The sequence below is a fragment of the Sturnus vulgaris genome, chromosome 6 (genome assembly GCF_052056855.1).
Source record: "Sturnus vulgaris isolate bStuVul1 chromosome 6, bStuVul1.hap1, whole genome shotgun sequence".
NCBI classification, from domain to species: Eukaryota; Metazoa; Chordata; class Aves; order Passeriformes; family Sturnidae; genus Sturnus; species Sturnus vulgaris.
Genome location: NC_142248.1, coordinates 20,421,352 through 20,447,165, shown reverse-complemented (window position 1 = coordinate 20,447,165; position 25,814 = coordinate 20,421,352). Strand labels below are relative to the sequence as shown.

Genomic DNA, 25,814 nt, shown 5'->3' with positions numbered 1-25,814 from the left:
TATATTCTACAACTAAAATTTAAAAATTTTAAATTTTAAATTTTAAATTAAAATAATAATTAATAATTTAAATTTAAAATAAGGTCGCTTATGTTACTCAAAGTGATCAGAGACTTCTGGAGCTACAGTTGTATCAATATTTATATAAATGCAAAACAACTTGTAATTTTCTACTTAGTATTCAGAAAGAGGAAAGAGTGTATCTTGGTGCGATCAGAAGCAAATAAATTGAAGATGAATGTCATCTAAAGACTAAAAAATGGCACATATATGAATACCTATTCCATTTTGATGCACCACTAATATGAAAAATTGCTGTTGTGGCAGCAGATATGCAGTGAAAAAGAAAGAACATGAGGAACATATCATAAGACAAATCACCTGCTTCAAAAGTATTGACCCCCAACACTGACTATCTGAGACCTGCGGGGTTTTTTTTGCTTTCTTTTACTTTTCATTCATGTTTCTTTATTATTTTTCTTTTATGAGGTGGTGAAAATTTGGGGGTTATGTTTTGAATTGCATTGCCTGTATTTGTTAACAGTACCTATATATGTAAACCTGCTAGTACCAACGCATGAAGACTTCAAAGATGAAGAAGCTTGTTGTTATGCTGTTTACTTCTACTTCATAATAGCATTGAAACCACTTCTCCCAAATGGTGGAAATGTTGTAAGTCACAGAAGAGTGGCTCTCAGCAGCAGCAGTAAGGAATACAACTGTAGCTCTGTATTTTTTCGAGTACTGCTGTGCACCACATCCAACACATCCACTTTCATGTTGTTGCCTGGCTGTCTGCCATCCACTGCTACATCTTCTGCAGCAACACAAATCTGACTTTACAAACACCTATAATAGTTTTCTCAATCCTTCTCAGTCTGAAAAACTGAAGCCAAGAGGAGAAAATAGCTTGTTAGCCGTGCAAATAATGCTCTAGATGATGTCCAAATATAATATGTCACCTTGGTCTCTAACAAGTGAGCCTAACTACTGCAGTCATAGTGCTTTTAAGGAGGGAAAGACATCAGTGCTGACCTCACAGCTGGGCTTATGGCCAAATAAAACATAGTTTTTATTTTCTGTACATAGAACAATTAATACATAAATGCATTGAGTATTTTAACTTAGTGATATTTAGTTGAAATTACTGCATTCACATCTAGAGATAAAAAAGTCAACTTGCAAATTGAAATATTTTCTAAAATTACATTAATTCTATATGTAGAAACACATCTAAATGGAAAGATGAGTATTTACTTGGTGAAAGAGGACATTCAAAATAACAGATATAATAATTGTATGTGCTAGAAAAGTTTTAAAAGAAAATAAGTAAAGTAAGAATGTATCGTTTAGTTTACCACTGTGCCAAGGTTTATATTTTTAAAGGATAGGATAAACGTATCTGCAATGAAGGATGAAGACTATAACATTATTTCAAGATTAGAAAACCCCAAAAACCCAACCACCCCCCAAACTTTTCTGACTATGTAAAATTGATTCTGACACAAAGGAGATCATTATAGCCTCAATATCTGTCAGCTGTTCTCTCCTGTGGATGCAACATTTATGGGATGGCTATGCATAATTTACACATAAGCTTCAACATTGATCTATGAGTCAAAAAAAATCACTACTGAATGATGTGTACATGCAGAAAAGAAGCAAAAATAGAGTCACAAATATCAAAACCAATAAGAATACTTTTTTCTACTCCTTACATTTCTCATCTTCCTTGTTTTTCTGCTCTTTATAATATGGATTTATTAACTGTGAAAGAATAATATAATGTAAAACCAATTATTGTTCAATTGTATTTATTTAAACTTAATTTTTTATATTAAAAAGCAATTTTTATATTCCAAGAATTACAGACATAAATTTCTTGGGAATTGTTAAGTTATTATAGGTAGATATACAAATATTCATTAAATCTTATAAAAATGAATCAAATTGCGTTAAGTGATAATCTAGGTGATTCCTAGATTAGCATAAGGCCATAGATGTACACACAGTGGACAATGCTTCTTCTGTAGAAATTTACCATTAATCTTAGATACTTTCTAGGTCCTTCAGAACAGATTCTGGGCTGTTATATAAATTTACAGCTATTAAGAAAATACTATGGGAGTCTAGAAAAGAAAGATGGAAAAAATTATGAATAAACATGGAAGAATGGGAGCTGTTTAATCTAAAGAAAGGGTTAAGGAGGGATCTGGTGAGGTATGCTCTTAATTTTAGAAGCTGGGAGAAGTCAATGGATTACTACTACTAAAATAATGTCTGACTAGGTCATCACATTTTCTGAATACTTTGCAACAGAATATATTATTATCAATATACAAATAATTGAAAGGATACCTGGACATTAGTTTCTCAAAAAAATAAGAAAATCTTCGCTGTCATATCTTTTGTTTTCTCTCATCAGATGAAATAAACATTTGAACTGAAGCTGTCCTGTGAATATACCAATAGGTGGTACTTCTTGGACTGAAAAACAGAAGAAAGAATATATGTGCAACAATATGTAATTCTAAGTGTCTAAACCCAGTCTACCTAGTAATATTATATAGTTCAGTAGTGATTTCATTTCTAGTTTAGGTCCCCTTCAGAAAATGAGACAAGCAGGAGAATAATGTTCCTAATTAATAAAACTTGAGTGTTTTCTCCTTTCTGATTAGGTCTTATGCCAAGTTGAAATCAACCAAATTCTCACCTTAGTCCATGATTTATGAGGCATCCATCAGCTCTACTCAAGATCCTAGTGAGTGACAGCTTTTAAAAAGTCACTCCATTTGTCCTGACCCTTTCTGCAGATCTTGCAAGAAAGAATTTTCAAATACAGAAAATTTAAGCGAACAGTTCTCTTTAAAGAGATGAAATCTGAGGCTGGATGCTCTGTTGCCTCAGTTGACCGCATTGTGAATAAACAATAGGTCTTGTCTCTTTTGTAAGCTTATGAAACCTAGATGAAACAAACTGGTAACTCAAGGATTGGGTTTGCCATTTCATCAGGCCCTGAGCAGAATGAGAACAATAAAAAAAAATTTTGATTATACTTTCAGCTTTTTATGTATCATCTTTTTCGTATTGAAAGCGAAGAAACTGGCACAGTCCTTTTAACAGAGTCCATTGGTGTTCCGTTAGCTATTAATGAGATTTAGGCACAAAAGTGGCAAATCATTTCAATATCATTTTATGTGAATCATTTACAGAGAAGTCTAAACACAACCAAATATAGATGGCATGTAAGAGGATGTATTACTGTATGAATGCTCGCAATTCATCATTCATTAAAGTGTACCTCTGATAATGGCTTGTGAAAAATGATATAGTCTCCCACGAACTGAGCAAGAAGTGTATGTGTTGAGATTAGTAAAACTGCTGCACTGCTTTACTTCTCTCCATACAGATAATTCCAAAAAATAATTTTCTCATAATATTTTTTCTTGTAGATAGCATCTCATTCCGTATATACATTGTATTGATTGGCAAGTGTACCTGTTTTGTATGTGTGTATCCCATTTAACCTCCAAGGAGTCTACTGTTTTAATAGAATTAACTTTGAGAGGAAAATATTAATTTTTCAAGCAAGACAATGTTGTTAAAAAACATCTTTTAATTAAAAAGCTTACATCAGAAGAATGACTATGTGAAGTCAATGCTTCCTTGTGATGCTGGAAACAGACACAAGTGATCTTTATCTTTTTTCAATAGCAGCGTTCATTTATCCCACTGAGAGAGACAAATGAGTTCCACCCAGCTACTGAAGAGTTTTAGAATTTTACTGAAGATCCTCAAAGCAGAGGTTCTCTTGGTTCTGTGTATGTATAAAGGCCTGATCAAAAGCCCAGGGAGCCAGTAGGGGCCTTTCCTACTATGTGTCCTATGGCCCTTGTCTTAAAAGATGAGGTTTATTGCCATCTTCTTGTGTATGACTGTGCAGTGCTCTGCATAGCTAGTGCTTTTCTTGTGGTTGCTAGCAAAAAATATTCCAGACTGCTTAAGGACAATTTTGCTGACGTAGTACATATTCCTGTTAACATATTATGCAATGTGGACTTTAAAATTTCTATTATAACCTTTAATCTTCATTTTTTTTTAATCGGAGTTTCAACCATCCTTGACACTGTACTTTTTTTTCAAGAAGACTAAATTTCAAAGCTGTTCTTAAATTTTGACATTAATTTTGATAAGCCAAGGAAATTGAAAAATGGGGGAGCAGTGAGTGAGTGGAAGTAGACCAACATTTTTGCCTTGGCATAAGACACACTGGAATAGTTCAAAAAGTTTTGATGCACATGGTTCTTGAAGGACGTTAAAACCCTTTCCCTGCCAAAAGGGAGGAAATTAATGCAAATGCTTCTCAAACAAAAAGAAGATTGCAAAGTGACTTAATTGCAATAAGCAGTCAATTGCAGTACAAGCAATCATATGAGCAACTTCCTTGTAAACAGCAATTAAATCTTGTACAGAAATGGAGACTAAGAACCAGTTACTGGAAGTTGAAACCAGAGAACTTAAAAGCATATTAGTCAGATCTGTATGATTTTTTAAAAAGGAAGAATGAAAAACCACTGGAGCAAGCTACCAAGAAAAGTGTCAGTTTCTTCTACTCTTGCTAAATTCCTGGTTAAACTTGGTTGCATTCCTATCAAGTATAATTTATTCAAAAGTGATGATGATTTAGTCAAACTTTTGTCATTGAGTTCAATTACATAATTAGATAAAAAGTAGTGAGACAGATTTAATGGTATTTTCTACATTTAAAGCCTATTAAATGGAATAGCTATTTTGGATTATACGGTATAATTTTAAAAAGACTACTTTATATTTTATTTTAACCATCCTGTAAATTTTATTAGATATTCATATTCATTTCTCTGTGAGGGCTGTTAGACAACTTTCAAGTAAATATGCTATTTGGAAGAAAAAGGTTATTTTAAGTTGTAGATATCACCACTAAGTTGAAGAAAAGCATCCTTTGATGAGCTACTTCAAAGATGTATGTTTGGGGATTTTGATGATAAGAAAAACTTATTTATCTTAACCAGACATTAAGGACACATAATATACACTGAGGATGTCAGTTTTCTTGCCCAGAAATGCCAGACATTTGAATAATCAGTCAATATACTTTGGCCTAGCATGTAAAGTTCTGGAATGACTTACTGGGAGGAAACTTTCATGACAGCCAGAAATCTGTCAACAGGTTACCAGGGTAACCTTTGTGCACACATTCATAACTGTGTGCTTAATTTCAGCCTATTCATCTACTGCTGTTATTTCTTTCCTTATCTTCCAATGAGAGAGATGTGAAGAGCTATAAAGCTAAGCCCTAGAAATAAAATAAAATTATATTTTGCAGGAAATAAACCCCAAACATTTATTATTTAATTATTGATTCTTGTCAGCTTTGTCTTACTTTCTATGTTAGATAGCTTCTAAGAGCAAAACTTAAACCACCATTGAAGAACTGTCACTGGTATCCTCTACTCTGCAAGGTGCAAAGCTACTAAAGATGCTCTTTTTCCCATGTAATACACAGCAAATATGGTTACAACTTGTGATTATTTATTTATTTGAAAAGAGTGTGGACATTTCAACCCAACTGTTCACAATCTTTTTTTCTTTCCTAGTATGGGTCATACCAGTGTAAAACTTGACATTAAAGCATAATCATCAGCATCTGACTCTGTCAATGAATTATTGGATCTAGTTAATTACCTGGCATCAATATATTTGCAACAAATTGATTGTTTATATCCTATCAAATAAGTATGCAACCGTTGCCATATAAAGCCAGGCTTCCACGCTTTGCACATGTAAAAAAAAAAATCTGCTGTGTATTTGAATATGCACCATCATGACTCCGCAGGGAAATGTTTCTTTTAGAGCATTTTAAATGAAACATTATTCTTTCAACTTTATGGTGTTGGCTAGTTGTTTTATATTGATGATGATGGGCTATATCAGCATCTCTGCAGCTTCCTCCATGCAATCTGGTTCATTTTAATGTAATGTTTATGAAATGGGTTTATATTTCATTTCTGCTCTCTGAATATTATTCTATTTAAGTCTGGCTATACTCTTCTTCAATGGCATCTGCAAAGGAACTTAATATCATCTAGCTTGACCTGTATTGTGGAGCTTCTTTTATCCTGCAGGAATATAATTATTAAAAAAAAACTGTCCAGTAATTTGTGACTGGGTACCATCATGCACTTTTCTAAAAGACTTGTAGAGCTGAGAGAAATTTATTATGTATTTATGAGGAAATGTTACAGTTAGGCTGACTACCTTGAAAGAGAGTGCTCTTGCCTTTCAACTAAGGAGAAAAGTTTGCAGGTTTTAACCTGCAGCAAGACTGCCCATCTGACATTCACTGCTCTCAGAACCATATACTTAAAAACTTCCTTTTCAGTAATTTTTTTTCATTTTATTTCTTTTAGGTCTTTGGATAAAACCTAGGAGATGAAATGTATCTGTGCTTGGGTAGGGACTGGCATATTTTCTCCAAGAAGTTACTATAATGCAGGAAAGTGAAACAGCTGATGTGATGTTTTCCACCTTTAATTACTGTGACCATTATGAAATACAGTCATGACTATTTCAGCTGTACCTTACAATTTTCTCTGCTCTCTAAAAATATTAATATTCTCAGAAATGTACTTCAGTTCAGATGAAAAATAAGTTATTTGGGTGTTGTATTCATCCAGGAAGTGAAGCCAAAGAAACCAGAAAACTAGCTATTAGATTTGGGCCCCAGGAAATGTCTTGGATCATGAAACAAGGCAGGGAAGACAGGAAGGGGTCCTGGATTGTTGGAGGCTGGTTGTGACTGGTGGTGTGGCTTCCCAGCTGAGGAGGCTGCAATGCTCCATGATATCACGTGTCTCATTCCATGGCACACCCATGCCAGTTTTTCCATTGTTGATTTTAGGAAGGAATCTCTGTATGGTTCTACAGTGAACATATCTCGAGAGCAGTAAGGTTTATATAATGACATAGATAAATAGCTTGGAGTATATGTGTTTGAAACCTAACTGAAGCTGCAATACGTTTTGTGGGTTGTCATTCCACTGATAAATGTTACTTACCCAAAGCTAAGTTTACCAAATAAGGATTATTTTCAGTTTATTTCCAGTGAAAAGAAATTTTGCTTTCCATTTCAATTTTACATTTTGATATCTCTGAAAAGAAACATCCCATTAGCGAACTTGTGCAAGCTCACTTAGAAAATCAAGGAAAATGTTTGAAAATTTTGTTTAGCTGTAATATAGATGAGAGATGGCATATTTATTTTGTCTTTATTTCTTCAAACTGAATTTTTTCCTAATAGATATCATCTAAAAACTGGAAATCACTGACCATTTTGGTAGAAATTTTACAATTTGACATTGCTGCACCCATGTTTTGAATGAAATATGTATACAAATATGATAAACTTTATCTGATTCAAAATATACACATTTTAGCTTTTTACTTTCATGCATGAAAATAATATTAATGTGTGCTTGACATAAAAATTATGAGAATCTGCTATCATAAGATGTGAATAGAACATATGGTATATACTCAAAGTAAGGTAGAAATTCTTATATTGAAGCAACAATATTAAATTCTGAGTTTCAGCATGTAGATCTACATGCTACAACATAATAATTTTTTTCCTCAAGCAAATATTGCAATATTTTGAGAAGTAAAGTATAAGGGAAGAAAAAATGCATTTAATCACAATGTTGCATTTGAATCCTGTCTTAGCTCATATTTTCTCAATTTTAGTAAGGACTGAAAAACATACTGGACTTTTGTTTTTCTCAGAAGAGAAAGTATTCACTACAGATTAAAGATTTCTAAACTGAGATAATCAAAACCCATAGATGCAACAGCTGAGTAACAGGAAAAATCAGTCTGGAGTTATGATGCTGTTTAATGTTTGTTAGAATGTTTGTTTACTCTTCACTGGTGACTTATCTAAATAAGAAGCCTTCATGAAGCTATTTCCTAGAAACAGTTACTGCCACAGGTATAACTGAATATGTGGGTGTAAGTTTATTTATTTGCCTGTAAAATGTTTCTTTGAATAAAATATATATTTAATATACTTTGTAAACAACACACAGATACTATGGTTTAGAAAGGAAGGATCATAGAACAAAATAAGGTCAATAGGTTCCTTCAGGTATTTATTTTATTGAAGCATAATATATTGCTTTGAAATTTTATCATGCATCACTTTAAAGTGTGTTGAGCCAGATCCTCAATCTGCATAAATCGTGGACAGCATCCACTTGACACTTTTGAAGCTTTAGGAAAGTTATTGTGTGAAGAACTAGAATGTATTAGGGACAATCTGTACTGAAGCCTTTGCAATTTCTTAAAAATTTGCATTTGAATTTACATTTGCAAATTAAATTTACAGTGTGGTTGCTCTTCCTATGGTGTTTGTTGAATTGAAAGTGATGTTTTTGGCTGAGTATTGAACATAACTTAAATTCCAGCTTAAACAGACCAGCTATTATTTGGAAATAGAAAAAAAATAATCTTTATGAAACAAATAATATCATTTGGGTGAAGAAACCTTTTCGTACATTAATAAAGGATTTTCAGTTGGGGAGCTGGAGAAATGGAGAGTATCAACATGGGGTCAGAGAACTGTTTTGTTATCTGTGTGAAAGACACCTGCCTTTGGCTAACTTACAAACTCCTAAAAAACGTTGTTTGCACATTGTAAATAAGGGTTTGTGTGTGTCTGCCAACCTACTCTCTGAAGATGCCATCTGCATTGAGCATGTGGCAGCACAAGGAGAATCTTTGTGGATTCCAGGGTCCACTGAGGTTATGGGCACACAAACCACAAGCAAGAAGGCTCCCTCCTGAGCATGAAACAATGCACTTGCTGTTTCTCAGTGACAGTGGCAGAAGAAGATGTGACATGCAAAACCCAAATGTATGTACAAATTTGAGAACAAACTTTTATGATGCAAATGTTTTTCTGACTTAACGAACTTCTGCTCATATAGGAAAACATGTTTCTGACATTGACTACAGCTACCTTACCTATGTTCATTGTAAGGACATTTAGCTTTTCACTATTGTGCCATACAGTTCCAATTGAGATGGCATTAGGATTTTCTGAAGGAAAGCTTCATTGTTATTTCTCAGATTTTACAGCAAATTAAAAACTAGAAGAAAATAAATTGATCTAATACTTTTCATAAGTTACTATTCCTTTATTAATAAGAAAACCAGATTGCTACACTAATGAGATAATTAAATATATCTTGTAAACAAAGAATATTCCAAGACATGAATCAATATTTTCAGTAAATAATGTGATCCAAGGTCCCATTATTTTAGGTTTGTACCTTTCATGGTATTTGCTTTTGATTGCTGTTTTGTTTCTTGTTGTAAATGTCAACAGTGTGCAACCTGAAGTAATTATTGGGGAAAGTGATCATATTTGCTAGCAGTGGAAATGCAAGAAGTACTGTGTCTTCTGTTTCCTCCCTCAGTTAAATGCCATTATTTTTGCCAGACGTGTTGGCACATTGTTGTGAGTTTGCACAATTAGGACGATTTCCATCACTTCCATGGTGATGAAAAAGGATGCTGTGAGAAAGAAATAATTTTGCATGAGAAAAGAAGCACAGAGAAATTTAACAACTTGTCTAAGGTCACACAGGACACTTCTAAGAGAGATATGATCCAAAGAAAAGTCTGCTGAAAATTATATGGAACACCTTAACTAGAAATCTATCTTTTTTCCTGCAGCAGGCTTTTTCTTTCCTCAGAATAATTATTCCATATAATTTGTGGTATCTGCAGAGAAAATTGTTTAATTATGACTAATTTTAATGTGATTCCCTTCTTTTTATATTAGCTCTCTAATGACAGCTAAAATAAACACAAAATGCAATTTGTTTAAGAAGTGATGTTACACCAAATGTATTGTATTTCAATATCTACCTAGAATATCAGCATGAACCTGCTTTCTATGAACTCATGCTAGGAACAGAAAATATTACAAAAGTATTCCTAATGACAGTCAGCCTCTTATGAATTGATATTTACTTGGATGGAAATTAACTTCAGGAATAATAAAAAGCCAGTTGGATTTTGGGAAAAAAATTCTTATGAAATTCTAGTCAATTTTTATATACAAAATGTGACTGTATTGATTGGACTGCTCCACAATGCTAATAATTTTCTCAAAGATTGATCTAATTATATTGTTACAGTGATCAAAATTATTAAAACTTGAAAATAAATAGAAAGTGTCTGTCAAAAAAATTTATTCCCAGAATTTCAAAACTTATCAACTGCTGACAGTAACTTTTTCTGGACCAGAAATTTAAAACAATGCCTTACTTGATAGCAAGAGGAGCTGCTGTTTACATGATCAGATGTTGCTTTCCACTTCAACTACAAAAAAGATGCTTTTTTTTACCCCTTTTAGGGGTGAAAACCAGTGATACACAAAACAATGGTTCACCACCTCCTGACTGATTCCCAGCTTGTCCCCAGACAGTGATTGATGACTGCTGGCCAAATTCCCCAAGCTGATTTACTGGGTATGTGATGTGATGTTTTGTGATATGGAACATTCTTTTGGTGAGTTTGGGTCAGCTGTCCTGCCACACTCTGCTCCAGCTCCTTGTGAGCCAACTCACTGGCAGAGTATGGGAACCTGAGGTCCTTGAGCTAGGCAGGGTAAGCACTGCTTGGCAACAGCTAAAACATCAGTGTGGTGTGTTATCAACATTATTCTCACACTCATTCCAAAAGACTGCACTGTAACTGCAGGAGGAGGAGGAAGAAAATTGAGTTGAGAGTTCACAGCTGTAAAGGGGCTGGCTACTGTTTCACATATGAACCCTGCTCAGCATTTTAAGGAGTCAAGGCTTTAGTGGTTCTGTGTATCTCCACAGAAGCATATAGTTGACATTGTAGCAGGTCGGTTTATCCATTTTTCTTTTAGCATTTTCAATTCAGAGAAAATGCAAGTTCAGTTTGTTCTCATTTGTGAATGTGCTGGAAGAAGCAGAAACCAGTATAATAGTCATTTACAGACTATATGAAGACCAGAAGAGTCATTCTTAATTATAGTCACAGAAATCAAAACAAAAGGGCAAAAATTTATGATTATACTTTCTAATCAGATGAAACATAATGTCGATGATGTTATCAGCAGTTTCCTCCAAGTAATCTTATTATTTTTGATTAAGAATAAATTATATTTTTTTCCATATAAGACATGAAGCAAAGTGACTAAGATTCTTAGTAAATTTTCAGTTTAAATTATTCAGTTACTTTAGGCAACTAATGTCTAAATAGGTTAAACTGTATGTAGAATAGCAATGAACATGTTTTGAAAGTGGTTTGATTATCTATCATACACTTCGTAATGGCAATTGTTAAGCTCTTTCTGTTCTTTCTATTCTGATTACTATAGGAGGATGAAGCATTTCCTGCAAGTCAGGACAGAAGGAAAGTCAAATAGAAAGCTGAAAGAGAATTGAGACAAGGATAAAGGACAGTTATTAAATTCGTGAACTCTATCAGGGGACAAGAAGATAAACTGTATGACTGACTAGAAGTGTATTGGAGTCTGACATTTCATTTTTATGCAGGTCTCAGTTTGATAAAGGTAACACATTGAAGAACACTGCAATTCCACAAAAGCAGTTAGCACATTCATTGAATATCAAGATGGCTAAAGTGCTTCTCTTTTGTTGCTATATCATGTCTTTATATGGGGCAGTATAGTGCAGGGGCTCATGACTGAAGATCAGACATTCTGCTGCTGTAGCAAGTTTATTACAAGATTCCTTTTTTATTGCATACAAGAACATCATATCTAGCTGACATTTTTTGTCACTCAATCTGTAGGGCTGTATTCATTTAGGATTTTTTTAAAGCTATTTGTACCCAAGGAAAAAAAATAAGGAATAAAATGAAATGCATAAAAGAATGAGCTGTAAGCTCACCATTAGGTGAGCATTGAATAAGGGCTGAAATAGAGAGCAAAGGGCTAAGATGAAATGCATTTGAGTGTGAAGAAACTACAATTGGTTGCAAAGTTAGAAACTATTTTAGGACACAGTCAGGCACCAACACCATCTGTTTGCTAAAGAAAGAAAAAGTGAATAAAAAGGATACGATTATTTGTCAGGCAGGAGTATGGCAATATGGCTTGAAGCCCTGACAGCCCTAGACTGAAGCTGTCCAGACTGTATTCTGTAAAGCCAGATTACTAAATTTGCCAAGTTCTTGATAGAATTAGTCTTCCCAAATACTGCCTCAGATTCAGGGCATGGGCTAAACTAGTGCAGCAACCAGTAAATTGTCTGCCAAAATGTGAAAACATGGATTTTATTAAATATTTATGAACGGGTATCTTTCTGTGAAGAATATCTTTGTTCTCTATTTTGCCAAAACTTTTGCTTGTTAGTGATTACACCAAATTACATTAACTTTCTTAAAAAATTACTTACATATGGGGAAATTCCAAATTATGTAATGCACATTTTGATATTTTTTTATATTTTCTACAAGAAAAGAAATTTTGGTGATCTATCATAGATCCTAGATCCTTACGTGGATTAGGGGTGAAAGAGAAATGTCTCTATTGTTCCTCACTATAGTCTAAAAGTTATCATGTCCTTTAAAACACTGTTAAAACTTACAATGTACCCACATAGGGTGCACTTACACTACTATTTATGTACAAAGAGGAAGGTAGGTAGTTTTGACTTTCCATGATTACAGGGTCATGTTGTGCAGCTGTACCTAATAGACAATGCTAATTAGATTTCTGCACAGCTTTCCCAGGTTATTTTGCTGTCGTGCTAAAATCCTTCACACATGTAGAGAGCAAAATGTTGGAAGGTAATTTCTCCACATTGCAAGTGGTGATTTATGGGTGGTGTAGTAAGGCACAATAGCACTCTTGTCTTAGCCATGAGGGAAACCTTGAAAAGTGCATGGCAACATTCTACAGTGCACAGCAAACTGTTAATCCAGGCACAGATACAACCTAAATCTACAGCTAAAAAGACCCGTTCCAAAGTGCAAAATCACCAGTGTAGATGCACACAGAGTTGCATCTCAAGATAATTCACTTCCCATCATAAAATAATGAAATTCTACTTCCCAACTGAGTGGGAGATTCTGGCTATTTCTTCATCATCAAGTAATTCAGCCATGTGACTTGATCCAGCTGCTTCCCTGCTCCTACCTTACACAAGTATATCACATCAGTTCTTTCAGAGCAAATCAAGTAGCTCCCATTTGAAAAGTGTTTCTTTAGGTGGATGTTCTCTCCAGGGATCCTTCTTGATAGGCTCTATGGATTAATCCCAAACATCTGGGTCTTTTAAGTCCCCATAGTTCTTCATGTTCATCCATAGAGGTCTTGCACTTATTGCCAATCAGTTCTGTCCTCCATTCCCTAAAGTGATAACTTTCTATTAATTACTCATCACAACAGAGGAACCATAGGTACAGTAAAAAGAAGGTTTTAATCTCAGAGGAGCACCACAAGGAGTTTGGAAGAGACCTTGGCCGAGTTACAATATGGAGATAGCCTGCCCAGTCTAGTGGTGCCCAGCCTTGGGCTTTGTGGAGATCAGCCTCTATGCACTCTGTGGTCTGGGGACTGGTGGAATCTCTCACAGGTATCAGCCTTCAGTGTGATCAGAGAGGAAATCCCCTGATCCATCCTTCACAGCCTTACTACTATGATGTGGCGTTATTTAACCAAGATTTTTTGAACAAAATAACCCACTAAATCTATAAGTTAAAGGGCCACTCTTATTTAGAAGTTTACTTGATTTCATTGAGATTTCTTTATACACACTTTATACACAGATTACTATTCTTCATTATTTTTGTTCAGTTTTTCAACCAAACTTAAAAATGCCACAGATGATTAGCATTTTTTTTCTGTACTGCATCCAAGCAAAAGCAGTGGATTTTTTCTTCCGTGTAATTTTTCAGTCTCACTCAGAGTTCAGCCTGACTCTTGACAGTCCAATCCATTTAAAATTTGCTTTGCTGACATATTAAAGTACACACAAAAAGGAATGTGTCTCTCTGAGGTTAATTTAGGTTTTTTTTTCTTTTTACTAATTTGAAGTTCACAGCATGCTGTAGTCCCCCAGAGCAAAAGGTGCAGCACATAACTCAGGATCTTACTATGTTTTATCCTACTATACTTAGAAAAACCAAATCAATACATAGGGCAGCTTAATCACTCAGATGTCCTTATCTGAGTAGAGAAATAACTGAGTGGCTTAGGTTCATTAATATTGAGAACAAGCATGACCACATCATTATGTTGTATTAAATTAATCTTTTTGCTTAACTTAGTAACCTAAATGTTACCTCATATCTTGACTGTGACATCAAAAGAATGAGAATCTTTCTGACAATTTCTTTCTGTGGTAGCTTGTAACATTATTTTATTTACCTTTTTATCTAAATCTCCCTATTTCTTGAACCGTTGCATACACTGCATTACACTAAAGCATATGGCTGAAACAGACTTTTATGTTTTTATTTTTGTTTTGCAGTCCTGATGGGTTGTTTGAAAAAAGTCTAATTCCAGAAAACAGGTCTTGCATAATTAGAAGATATTGAGGTCCATGATTATCCTATTTGCTATTTTCTCTTTTGGAGGTGATATCCACCACAGAGGGAAAGGTGCTTAGGTCTAGAAACATATAATCCATGGAACATCAACAGAAATGTGTGTGTACCAGGTTTCAAAATAACTTGTTTGTCTGGGCATGCATGTATATGTACTGTTTATCATTCATTGAAATAGATAAAATAGATCATAAATTGCCTTGTTTTGTTTGGTTTGGTTTTGCTAGAATTCTATAAAATGTACACAAAAATAATGAAGAGGACTATATCTAGACACTGACTAAAAAGACTGTTTTACAAGTAAAATGTTATTCTGTAAAGCAAGGTTTTCTTTTAGCAGTTAGAACTTTTGAGAAGGGTACTATAATATAGCTGTTTCTACATGCTATATTTAGACATTTAGAAGACAATATCAGAGGAAGAAAATCATAAAAGCAAACATAATGAGTTTGGCATTTGCAAAACAAATGTTCATAAAATCAGCAATTCTCCATATGTGCCACAAGAATTTAACTTGAAGAACACTTGAAATTAGCCATCTCTAAAAACAGCAGAATGAACTTGCTAGAGTTACCTGAATTAATGCATGAAAACCACTGATAGTTTTGGTGGATTATTCTGCTAGATTCAATTTCGTATAGAGACAGAAGATATATGTTTCAGGCACATAATTTCATAAATGAAAATTGTTTAGGGTTTTATAGCTTACTACTCTTGAAAAAAACAATGCCCATGGACTGTTAATTAATCAGATTATATAAATATTTTGGTTTTCAAATTCTTACCAAAACGTTGCATGCTTTTACTGCAATATGCCCTGCATATGAAAAATTTTTGGGATCAATTTCAAAAGTAGCTTGCACATAATATAACTGTGCCTGTATTTTCAAATTTTTCACATGAATTCCATGAGGAAATTTAAATGTTTTCACCACATAATATTCTGGTTAGACTGATGCCATGTGTGTATTGGAGGTGTAGCTATTAAGGTCTAAAGCCATGCTTGATATTGCACATTTAAATGTATGCGAATCTATCAACTAGAGTAATAGCATCACAGCATGTGTAGACAAATAACTATTTTAATTCCCACCTGACACTTGAAAATTTCCCAATTCAAGCTTAAAATTGAGTAAAATGTTTCCAGCGAAAAGTTACATTTCAGTGAAATTAGAATTTCATATGAAATTATGTTATTATTTCAGATATTTAAAGCCTAAAGCTTGGTTTTATGTTTTATAATGATGATATATTTAAAAGAAAACATAAAAGCTAAAAATGTCAAATATTGGTTATATCTGTTAAGCTTATACATATTTATAATTATGTATATTTATGTATATTTATTTACAATGAGACTCTATACGGGTGATATATATTTGAAGGGGATTTCGACATTGTATTTTAGTGTAAGAAAAAAATTACATTTTCAAATCTCAGCATTTCATCCAGATATGGAAGTCTGCATTTGAAACAGTTTGTAGTATAGTGTTTTTTTATGCATGGAAAATATCTGCCTGAAAAGAGAGACAACAAGATATGCTCACAAGAGGAGTGACTGTTGGACACTCAGCTAGAAGTTTGAGAAAACCTGAGATTCAGCACCTAACCTAGGCTTACAAGCCAACTATCTTTTAGTAATAATTTTGCACAGTGGGCAAAAGTGGGGATAAAGTCATCACTTCTGTAGTGGATGTGATGAGGTCAATCAGATGCTATGTGGTGCTCTTCACAAAATATTACTTAAATCTTTCATTTTTAATTTTAATCAACTTTAGTGTACTTTATAGTGCTAATTAGTAATGTCTGAAAAATGTTCTAAGAAATAGTCTTGGCAGGAATAAATAAAGAAAAATAGATCTCTGCGAAAGAGCTGAAACAGATATGAAATTCATCCCAGAAAACTATAATGATAGGACATGGAAAACAGAATCAAATAGAAATATTTTTGTTCATTTTATTTACCTTCTTTTTTCTTCTTCTTCTTTTTTTTTTTTTTTTTTAAATTAAAGCATTTACTTAAGGAAACTAACATTATGCCAAGTGATTAATTGTTGCATATTCTGTGTTTGAAATTTTCAAGAGGAAAACGCAATTGGTTTCCTTTTGGACAGTTTGAGATTTGTAGTACAGGGAAGCAGGATGACTCACAACAGGAGGGGGAGAGGCAAGAGGAAACAACAAACCCTATAAAAGTAACTTCTTTCAAAATGGAGCTTGATCAATGGATTATGGAATGTGGTTATCTTCTCTAGCACTAGCAAGGGAATTATCTTAATGACCAAGAAAGTCCCTTTATGACCTAATGTACTCCAGTATCTATCATTTTAAGTTTCTTCAGGGATCACTCAGTTTTCAAGATGATGGTTGCAATTGAACCATAAGCTGGTAAATACATTCAGTAAGAACAGGAGAGAGCAATCCATTATGGAGTCCAAGTTGTTCCCAGAGCACAGAAGTTGGAAATTTGCATCTCAAATGATTGAATCTGTTGCATAGTTATGGTGTTAATATTTGTATTTTACTTTAAATTGTACTTTCCCCCCTTTATTTGCACATTTTTTATGCAAAGCTCTGTTAGATTTTGCTAACTGCAACATACATGAGATTTTTTGAATCATGGGTCCGGATTTTAATAAGATTGCTCTCTCTGAATTTAGAAATAAACCAAGGTGATGCTCTGAATCAGGACACACTTCCAGCTTTTCAAGATGCTTCATGAATGTGAACTCCACATAGATTGGGATTGATACTGCTTGAAAAGCCTGAAAAGCAGCAATATGAAGCACTTGTCTTATTTGGAGCTAAATGAACACTCTTTCTGACATCACATCCCGGACAGTCTGTCTCACAGCTGTCTGGAATTGAGCATGAAACCCTTCCTGTCATCCTCACATTGTGTAGAAACTGCACCTCATATATCTGACATAAAGGCAGGTAGTTAAAATTGTTATGCTGGGAATTTGTGGAAGGAAGCATAATGGAAACATACTCCAGCAAAATACTTTTTCTCTAAGAATGAAATGGAAATGAAAACAATAATCTTTTCCTAAGACAAAAAAGTTTGTCCTCAGAGAAACAGAAAATCCCATTAAAGTGTTTTCTTGCTGTTAGCTGAAGTTGCAGCCAGTTTAAATCATCATCAGTGCACTTTTCATTACAGATCACTGCTACATAACTGCAAATCATTGCTACATTTTATTGGAGTGAAATTCCATAATGGAGCATACATTAATAAACTTTTTCGTTTCATGTGAAAGTTGAATAATGTTTATGACTTGTCGCATATTTGGCCTTGATGTTATATTGCAGAAAAATATTTTTCTTTATTTTATTAATGCAACATAATTTTATCCTTTTCCTTTATAGTTAGTAGTCATTAGGCAGTGACACTAATACTGTTAAGATGTTGTAGATATACAAATAAAAAAAGTGAAGAAGAACTATTTGGATTATCTTCTCTGTTTCTGGACATGATTTCAGATTTGATTGAAAATTCATTTATATATTAAACAGGGAACAGTAGGGATGAGATGAAAAGGAATCACATGGGATTCTGATGAAAATCTTTTTTAGAAAGCAGTCTTATCTTCAGTTGGAGGTAAATACTAAAAAGCAGCTTTACAACCAGTTTCAGGAGACATTTAGAATCGAGTTTTCTGTTGTGATGTATTCATCCAATCTCTTCTTAGAAAGGAAGACACATATGCTAGCTATTATTTTCAATCTTTTTGTAAAGCTCTGTATTAATAGTTTGATTAAAAAAAAAAAAGATTTAGATAAGGTAAAATTTTTGGGCAGAAAACAAAGACTCCTCTACACTTCACCTGTAATTATATCAACAAACCACAAAAATATAAACAGGATGAATTTCACCTACTGATTGCTGAGTATAATTTTAGTCTGGAAACCAAGATACTGCAAGTATCATCTCATAGTTTGCAAAATAATTTTCATTTCTTCCTTGGATAGAATTGAAATGCAGGTTTAGGTACAAGGGAAATGAAGAAGTTAATGGTTTCTTGAATATCATCCATATTTGAAATGGGAAGGATCATTTTAAATATATGAGAAAAAATCCACCATTTGAAATAAATGTAGAAAAAGCAAATTCTAAAATATAACTATCCTTATTAGATTACCTACCAAGGTATCTATTTCATATATAACAGTAATTTGTGCTCTTATGACTACAGAATCTCTTGAGCTTGTTTTATTGTACCTGAAAAGAATGTTTATGTTTGTATTTGCAGTGTCAAGACCAGGTTTACAGCAATTTTTTTGAGAACCATAGGTAGGTATTTCAGTGCACCATCTAGTCAGCTAACTTTCAGTTTATTCATTGCCTTCACCTATTCTCTTACTGTCAGATATGCCAGTAAAATTCAGTAATGAAGTCTTTATCTGAATTGACTGGTTAAATAACTTTCATCCACCAGTTGTCACCTATTTCTAGCCTTCACTTTTTTCTTTGCAAGTCATCCCATACATAATTTTGAATTGCAAAGTGTACTTAAAGTTCTTATATTTTTTTTTTACTTTACAAGAGATAATATATTAATGATAAACTCCCAAAATATAATATATATAGTTATAATAACTATAGAAAGTGAATTTTGATATTTAAAAAATTGGTTTTAACAGTTCTTTTTATAGTTTTACTTTTGAATATTTTCTTACCTTAAGATAGGATTTCACCTCAAAGCCTTTGAAAATTTTAGTAATGTTCAAAATATAAAATTAATAAATTTTTCTAGATGTTTTGTTCAACGTACATTATGAATACTCTTTGCAGATTAAGAAAGGCATTTATTTTGTTATACATGACATACATACTTTTCCCCCTCTAAAATACAAACCTCTATGAAATTCAGACAAACAAAAGACATGTTTATGGGCATAAATTATAGGATTGAGATGATCAATGGTTCAAAGGAAAGAACAAAATGTTAACTGTGATAAATTAAATTATTTCCAATGTGTATTTAAAGAGGTCTCAAGGCATGGTGTGTACGATGCTAATGCCAAAAGGTATACCAAAAATCAGCAACAGCTGCCCCTTCCACACCTGCCAAATATCCATCTCATTCCAGGTGGCAGGGGAAGTGGGGCTGTTGCTGTGCTCAGCAGTGGCTCAGCACTCTCTGCAAAGCACCCGCTCCCAGCTCCTGCACAGGGCACCAGTGCCTGCATCTGAGCAGCCCAGCTCTGAGAATCACTGCTCTCACAGCTGGGCTGTAAATCTCGGAGTGAAGCAGTGTCCCGCTCACTGTCCCTGCAGCGTTCGGAGCAGGGAGTGGACACAGAAATCACCGCGGCAGGTGTTACACCTCGTCTTTGCCAAGCAGTCACAGCCACCTCGCTTAAAGCTGATTATGGGTCCTGTCGAAGAGCAGGAGCTGCACTTACAAATAATGACTTCTAAACATCACAGTCTGCCTGGAACAGAGTAACTCAAAATACCAGTGTTTCTCCCCTGAGAAAGAAGCTGCAATTTCTCATTAATGGGAGAACCACATACACTGCTATTGCTAGAAGCCATTGTCCAGTGAGAGGGTTCTAGAAATGAACTGTTAAAAGGCCCAAAGTTTTTCATTAAGTCCAGGTGTATTGGACAAGACTTTTAAGGCAACAATAACTTCAAGTGGAGCAGAAAGAATAAAAGCATTAAAAGAGATAACTATAAAAAGACTTAGAAAGAGAGGTGGAGCAATGGGTGTGAAGAAAAGAAAACTTATGTTAGAGAATGATAGAGTCATGCACAGTGATGGGCTCAGCAGGGGAAGAGAGTAGAGAAAAAGAAGTGTTGCCAAATCACTAAAGCAAAGTTGCAATAACTATGCCTTTTAAATTGTTTTTTGTAGAGAGATGTCTCTGCTGTACAGAATAGCACCTATAGAGTTTTTTTGCTTACCCCCTCGCTGATTAGAATGACTTATCTACAAAGATATATAAATCATATCTACAAAGATATAAATTTTCTTTGCTCTTCTTGCCTTTGATTTCTACTTTTATCTACCTTTCATATTTTACCAGACCCAAATGCTTTTATGGCATCATCAGTCTGCTTCCATAGGGAAGACAAATACCAAGGATTGAGAGAGGATAACAGTTTCGGTACTACCAAGAGCAGAGATATTTCTATCTGAAGACATAGATTCCTCATCCCTGGAACATTTATTTAGGAATTGTAATGCGTGTTTGTTAATTACTTTCTACTTAAGTTTACTCCAAGAAAAAGAAAAACTAATGCAGATCACCTCTGTTATGAATTAAGAAAACGTATTATTGCATTTTTAAATTAAATTATTTAAAAACAAAACAGGTAGACATGTATAAGGAAAGGAAAGGAAAGGAAAGGAAAGGAAAGGAAAGGAAAGGAAAGGAAAGGAAAGGAAAGGAAAGGAAAGGAAAGGAAAGGAAAGGAAAGGAAAGGAAAGGAAAGGAAAGGAAAGGAAAGGAAAGGAAAGGAAAGGAAAGGAAAGGAAAGGAAAAACGAAAAAGAAGGAAAGGAGAAAGAAAAGGGAATAGAGAGCAATTTTCTGAACAAATTTATCCTCTATAAGATTTATATCATTGTAGGTTGAATTTGTTAAAGCTATGACCAAAAATTGTGAAAATTGGAAAATGTCCTACATCTCAGTTCTCTGTTTTTGAAAGTGTTGGATTTCACAAGATGGGTAAACATGGAAAAACTGAATAGGATACATGACAGGTGAAGAATGCTGTGGAATATTTGGAAAATTATAGCAACACACAGGGGAATTACTGGTAACTTCAGGATATAAAAGAATTCTGCATTCTATTGTATTTCCTGTGGAGGGTGATCTCACATCACTTAAAAAAACCATTTAATTTCTAATACTCATTGCCATGTTTGAAACCATATAAATAAAGCAATATAAGAATGTGATGTCCCAGCTACCACCTACTGCTCTGTGATGAAAATAACAATACAGTGTATTTCATTTCTTATACCTAAACATATAATATGTACCATGGAATGATGCTATTTTTAGCATGTGCTGCACCTTTTTGCCATTATGCATTAATTTCTTTTAGATCCAAGACATGTAGTACATAAATTAATACAAAAAATGAAGCCAAGCCTGGAAGTGATGGAAGATAAATGTCACTGCTGGCTTCTATTGCAAGTGATGCATTATATCTTTAGGCAGCAATAAAGGTAATGATTTCAGAACTCTGAGACTACTAGAATTATGTTCACAAAAATTCTTCTCATCTTAACATTCTGAGCAAAAACCATCGTTATCAAAGGTGCAATGTTATAAGTTTATGAAAAACAATCATAGGTAGAAAATACATGGAAGTAATGTCACTTGTTTACTACTTCATAGCAGTGACCCAAGTGCTCTAAAAATCTACTCTGAAGAGAAAGAATCAAACACTTATTGTATATTCTTATTGTAAAAATAAAGATTTTCTTTTGAAACTCGTTGACTTTGATTTTTTAGAAAACAATGAAATTAACAGATCAAATATTAAAATATGACGTTTCAAAAAAGAACATTTTAGATTCAATTTCAAATATGAATTTGTATCTAGAAAGTTTTTATAAAATGAAAATTGTGACTTAAAAATTGCTTTTTTTACAGAAATTTTAAAAATGTCGGCATTTAAGAAAATATTTTATTGATATTCTATTTCTTGAAGTTTCCTCCGATATATTGGCAGAATTCTATTCTACTAATCAGCAACTTATTTACCCTTACATGTATGCTTTACCTGTCCAATTCTTTCACATGTAGTGATCCATAGGTGAGCCAATTATACAATTAAAAATTTCAGGTTTGTAAATGCCATTTTTCAAAAGTATTTTCACAGCTTGGCATTTTAAACTCTCCCATATATATCTGTCTCCAAAGATATGCATGCACCTCTCTCTTTACTTTCTTTACGTCCCAAAGTCTCCAAAGCTGCTTTTGAGCTGCTGCTCAAACCTACGATTGCATAAATCTTGTTGTTTAATCTTCTGCATGCCAACATTTGCAGAAACACTTTTGTGCTGAAATACTCTGCAGAAAGATACCTCTGAGTCATGGATTAAGCCAAGGCTTAAGAGGGTTCAAGATTATTTCTCGAATTACCTGGGGTTTTTGTGATACTGTGATCTGATCACGATCTTAAGTTAGGAGCATTGTTTGACATTGATTAGCAGTGCTACTTGGTTAAGATAAAAAGAGGAAATCCAGCTACACGTGGAAGAACCACTGGGCATCCACAATGAGTGTCCATCAGGACACAGCTAAGTTAAAGGTAGATGCAAAAGTGGTGTGTGGCAAGAGGACGAGGAACAGTCAGAGGGTTTCAGGAGTGGCTGTTTGGCTAGTACAGCCATGGATCCAGTGCCCATGGATCCTGCCATTAAACAGGCAGATCAGGACAGCTCCAGAAGCATTCATTACATGAGATAGCTTTCTCAAAGCCAAGTCAAGTATGTGCTTGATATTATGCTATTTAGGTACCAAAATCAAAGTTGCTTCAGTAGAAAAGACTAACAGCTATAGAAAGGTATTCATTTAGCAGACACTAGCTTCTGAAGATACTCCTGCCAGAGATCCATTTGTCCCTGCTTCTCCTCTGCACTGCCATCTCAATAGCTCTGTCAATACTGGTTCATCAGACTTTTCTTTTGGCTTTAACCAAGAGAATCAATTTAAACAAGATTGCTTTAAACTGCAGTTTTAGATAATTTGTTGTATTTTATCTAAAGTAGAGCTAGTGAGCATTTCATCAACTGGATGAGAGCTTGTTCCAGAAGGGTACCAAGAACCTTTTTACAATGGTAATATTTCAGATTTTCCCATTTTATATTTGACAGGAACACTGCAGGCAGAGGCCAGCATTAGCCTAGTTATACTGTTTCTGCTGTATGGATTACTTCAGTCATTTCTGCACATCACTGCAGAGCACTCCAGAGTTTGCACAGCTAATTGAATCTTGAATAGCACAGAATTTTCTCAAATGTTTGTCACATATTTCATAATAAATATAGTGCAGAATTTATTTCTAATTTTCATCTTTGATAGAATAGTTTTTATATTGTAACAGATACGTATCTGATGATTCAGTTTCCATTTTACATTTATATATAGATATAACTATATGTATTAGAACAGTAATTTAAGTACACCTTATATGCAACAATAATTTTTATATATTCATTTAAATATATAAGTTTTTTAAAAATAGTTTGTGAAAACATACGAAAAAATCCATCATGAATTTGTCTTCATTCTGAGACCACCCTAAATCTATTGCAATTATGACTAGGCTTATCAACTCCCTGCATAATTTCTCCTTTTCTCTTGTCTTCTGTGAACCTTAAATATACACTTTAAGATACATTTGTTTCAAGATGAATCAGAAACATGTACATGGCTCATCATCTACAGTAACCAAGGATGGTTTATAATGCAGCTGTGAACATTACAGATGTGCAAGTGCATGTATTATGAGAAGGGAGAGCTTGTGCTGTGTGTAAAGCAGTGAGCACAGCAGCACGGTAAAACAGCCTCACTTTTGCAGTTTGTATTCCTTCACTGGTTTGTTGGCATAGTTTATGACAGCTATTTATATTAATTTCAAGGCTGGGGGAAGAACAAACCTTGAAAGATGGTAGCTGGTAAGTTTTCATTCCTTAAAAAATGTAAGTAAAATGGAACATATTACTTTTTTTTCCCCCTAGTGGTCTGATAATTACATTTAATCATTCATTTTATATTGAAAATACATCACACACATTTGAAAAGTACTTATGATGAGCAAAAAGATAAAATAAACTTTTTCTCCTTTGAATTTATTTAGGTGTAAAAATAGCAAATATTATGGCTCAAAATATTTATTAGTTTAGGAGAAATTTATTACAGCACTAATAAAGTTAAAATCAGAATTTAAGGTAAAAGCAGGGCATGCATGTGAACTTACAAGCCACAGAAAACGTAACATAACTGGTGATGAAATAAGAAAGAAAATACGAAGACTAAAAGGTTTCCATAGCAATGCACTACTATTAGTTTCTCTTGAAGCAGAAAAATTCTCTAGAATGAGAACACTAGCAAAAATTGATGTAAATATATTACAAAGGTTTCATTCTCTACATTTCTTTTATTATTTCCTTTTATAAGACTTCAGACCTATTAATGAAGTGTGAGACAAGGCTCTACAGTATAGTGGCTTGGCACATACAGAAAATAAAACAGCAGCTAAAATAGAACATATTCATAAAGGTGAAAAAAGGGTGAAACAACCTGAAGGACTCAAGCTATGTTAATGAAATGCAGAAACCATTACTTTGCTTTATTGCATTTTTCTTCTACTAACTGCAAGAAGAATGGAGATAAAATTCAGATTTACCTCTACACATTCCATATTTCATATTTAGCTGAATGTATAATAGTCTTGATAATATAAGCACCAATGTTAGTGTTTCAAATAATATTAGTGCATAACTGGTATGTCCCAAACTCTTATGATGGTGTAGAGTAACCAGATTACAATTACATTTTCCTCCTTTGTCCTATTTTTTCTTCCTTTCCCATGTCTTTCACATCCAATGTGGTAGGAATGATATGGAAACATTGTCTTCCTATCTATCTCAACTATGAGATAGAATAATTAATCACCCTTCCTTAGCACAAAAGATCCTGAAATAAAATCTTCTCATATGAAAATGCATGATGATGATTATTTATTATTGTTAATTGCAACACATATTGTCATTTTGGTCAAATAGGAAAATACTTGACTTCTGTATCCTGATTTTGGTAGGAATTTTTCCCCACTTAAAGGTTTCTTTTTAACACTGTTTTTAAAAATATGTTTTGCAAACTCACTGGCCCACAGCTGCCATCCAGCATCATTTTAAAGAAGCAAGCCACGTTAAAAGAGGAAGTTCAGAACCAAAATCTATTCTTATGTATCTCACTTTCCTGTTTGCTCTTCTGAGAGGATGATTGCTTTCTGCACGACATTCAGTCTAAAATTCATTCAAATTTTGCATCCATTTAATTACGTTCTTTTAGCCTGTGACTGTTTTGTGTTCATATAATGAATTTGTCAGGTGTGGCAATTTGAGAGAACCGATCTCGCTAAAATTAGTGTGAGATAAGCCTTTGATATTAAGACAAGACTGATCCAAA

The 25,814-nt window shown here is 33.8% G+C and overlaps 1 long non-coding RNA gene across 2 annotated transcripts in view; it reads right to left on the bottom strand.

The window, feature by feature from the left end:
- LOC148223346 (uncharacterized) overlaps positions 1 to 25,814 on the bottom strand; it is a 153,287-nt gene that overhangs the window by 39,347 nt on the left and 88,126 nt on the right. Inside the window, exon 3 of one of the 2 annotated variants that reach the window (XR_015804549.1) lies at positions 2,359 to 2,487. The exons of the other annotated variant lie outside the window; for it this stretch is intronic. This is a non-coding gene — a long non-coding RNA (uncharacterized LOC148223346). The remainder of the gene's footprint in view (positions 1 to 2,358; positions 2,488 to 25,814) is intronic. 2 annotated transcript variants of the gene reach the window in all.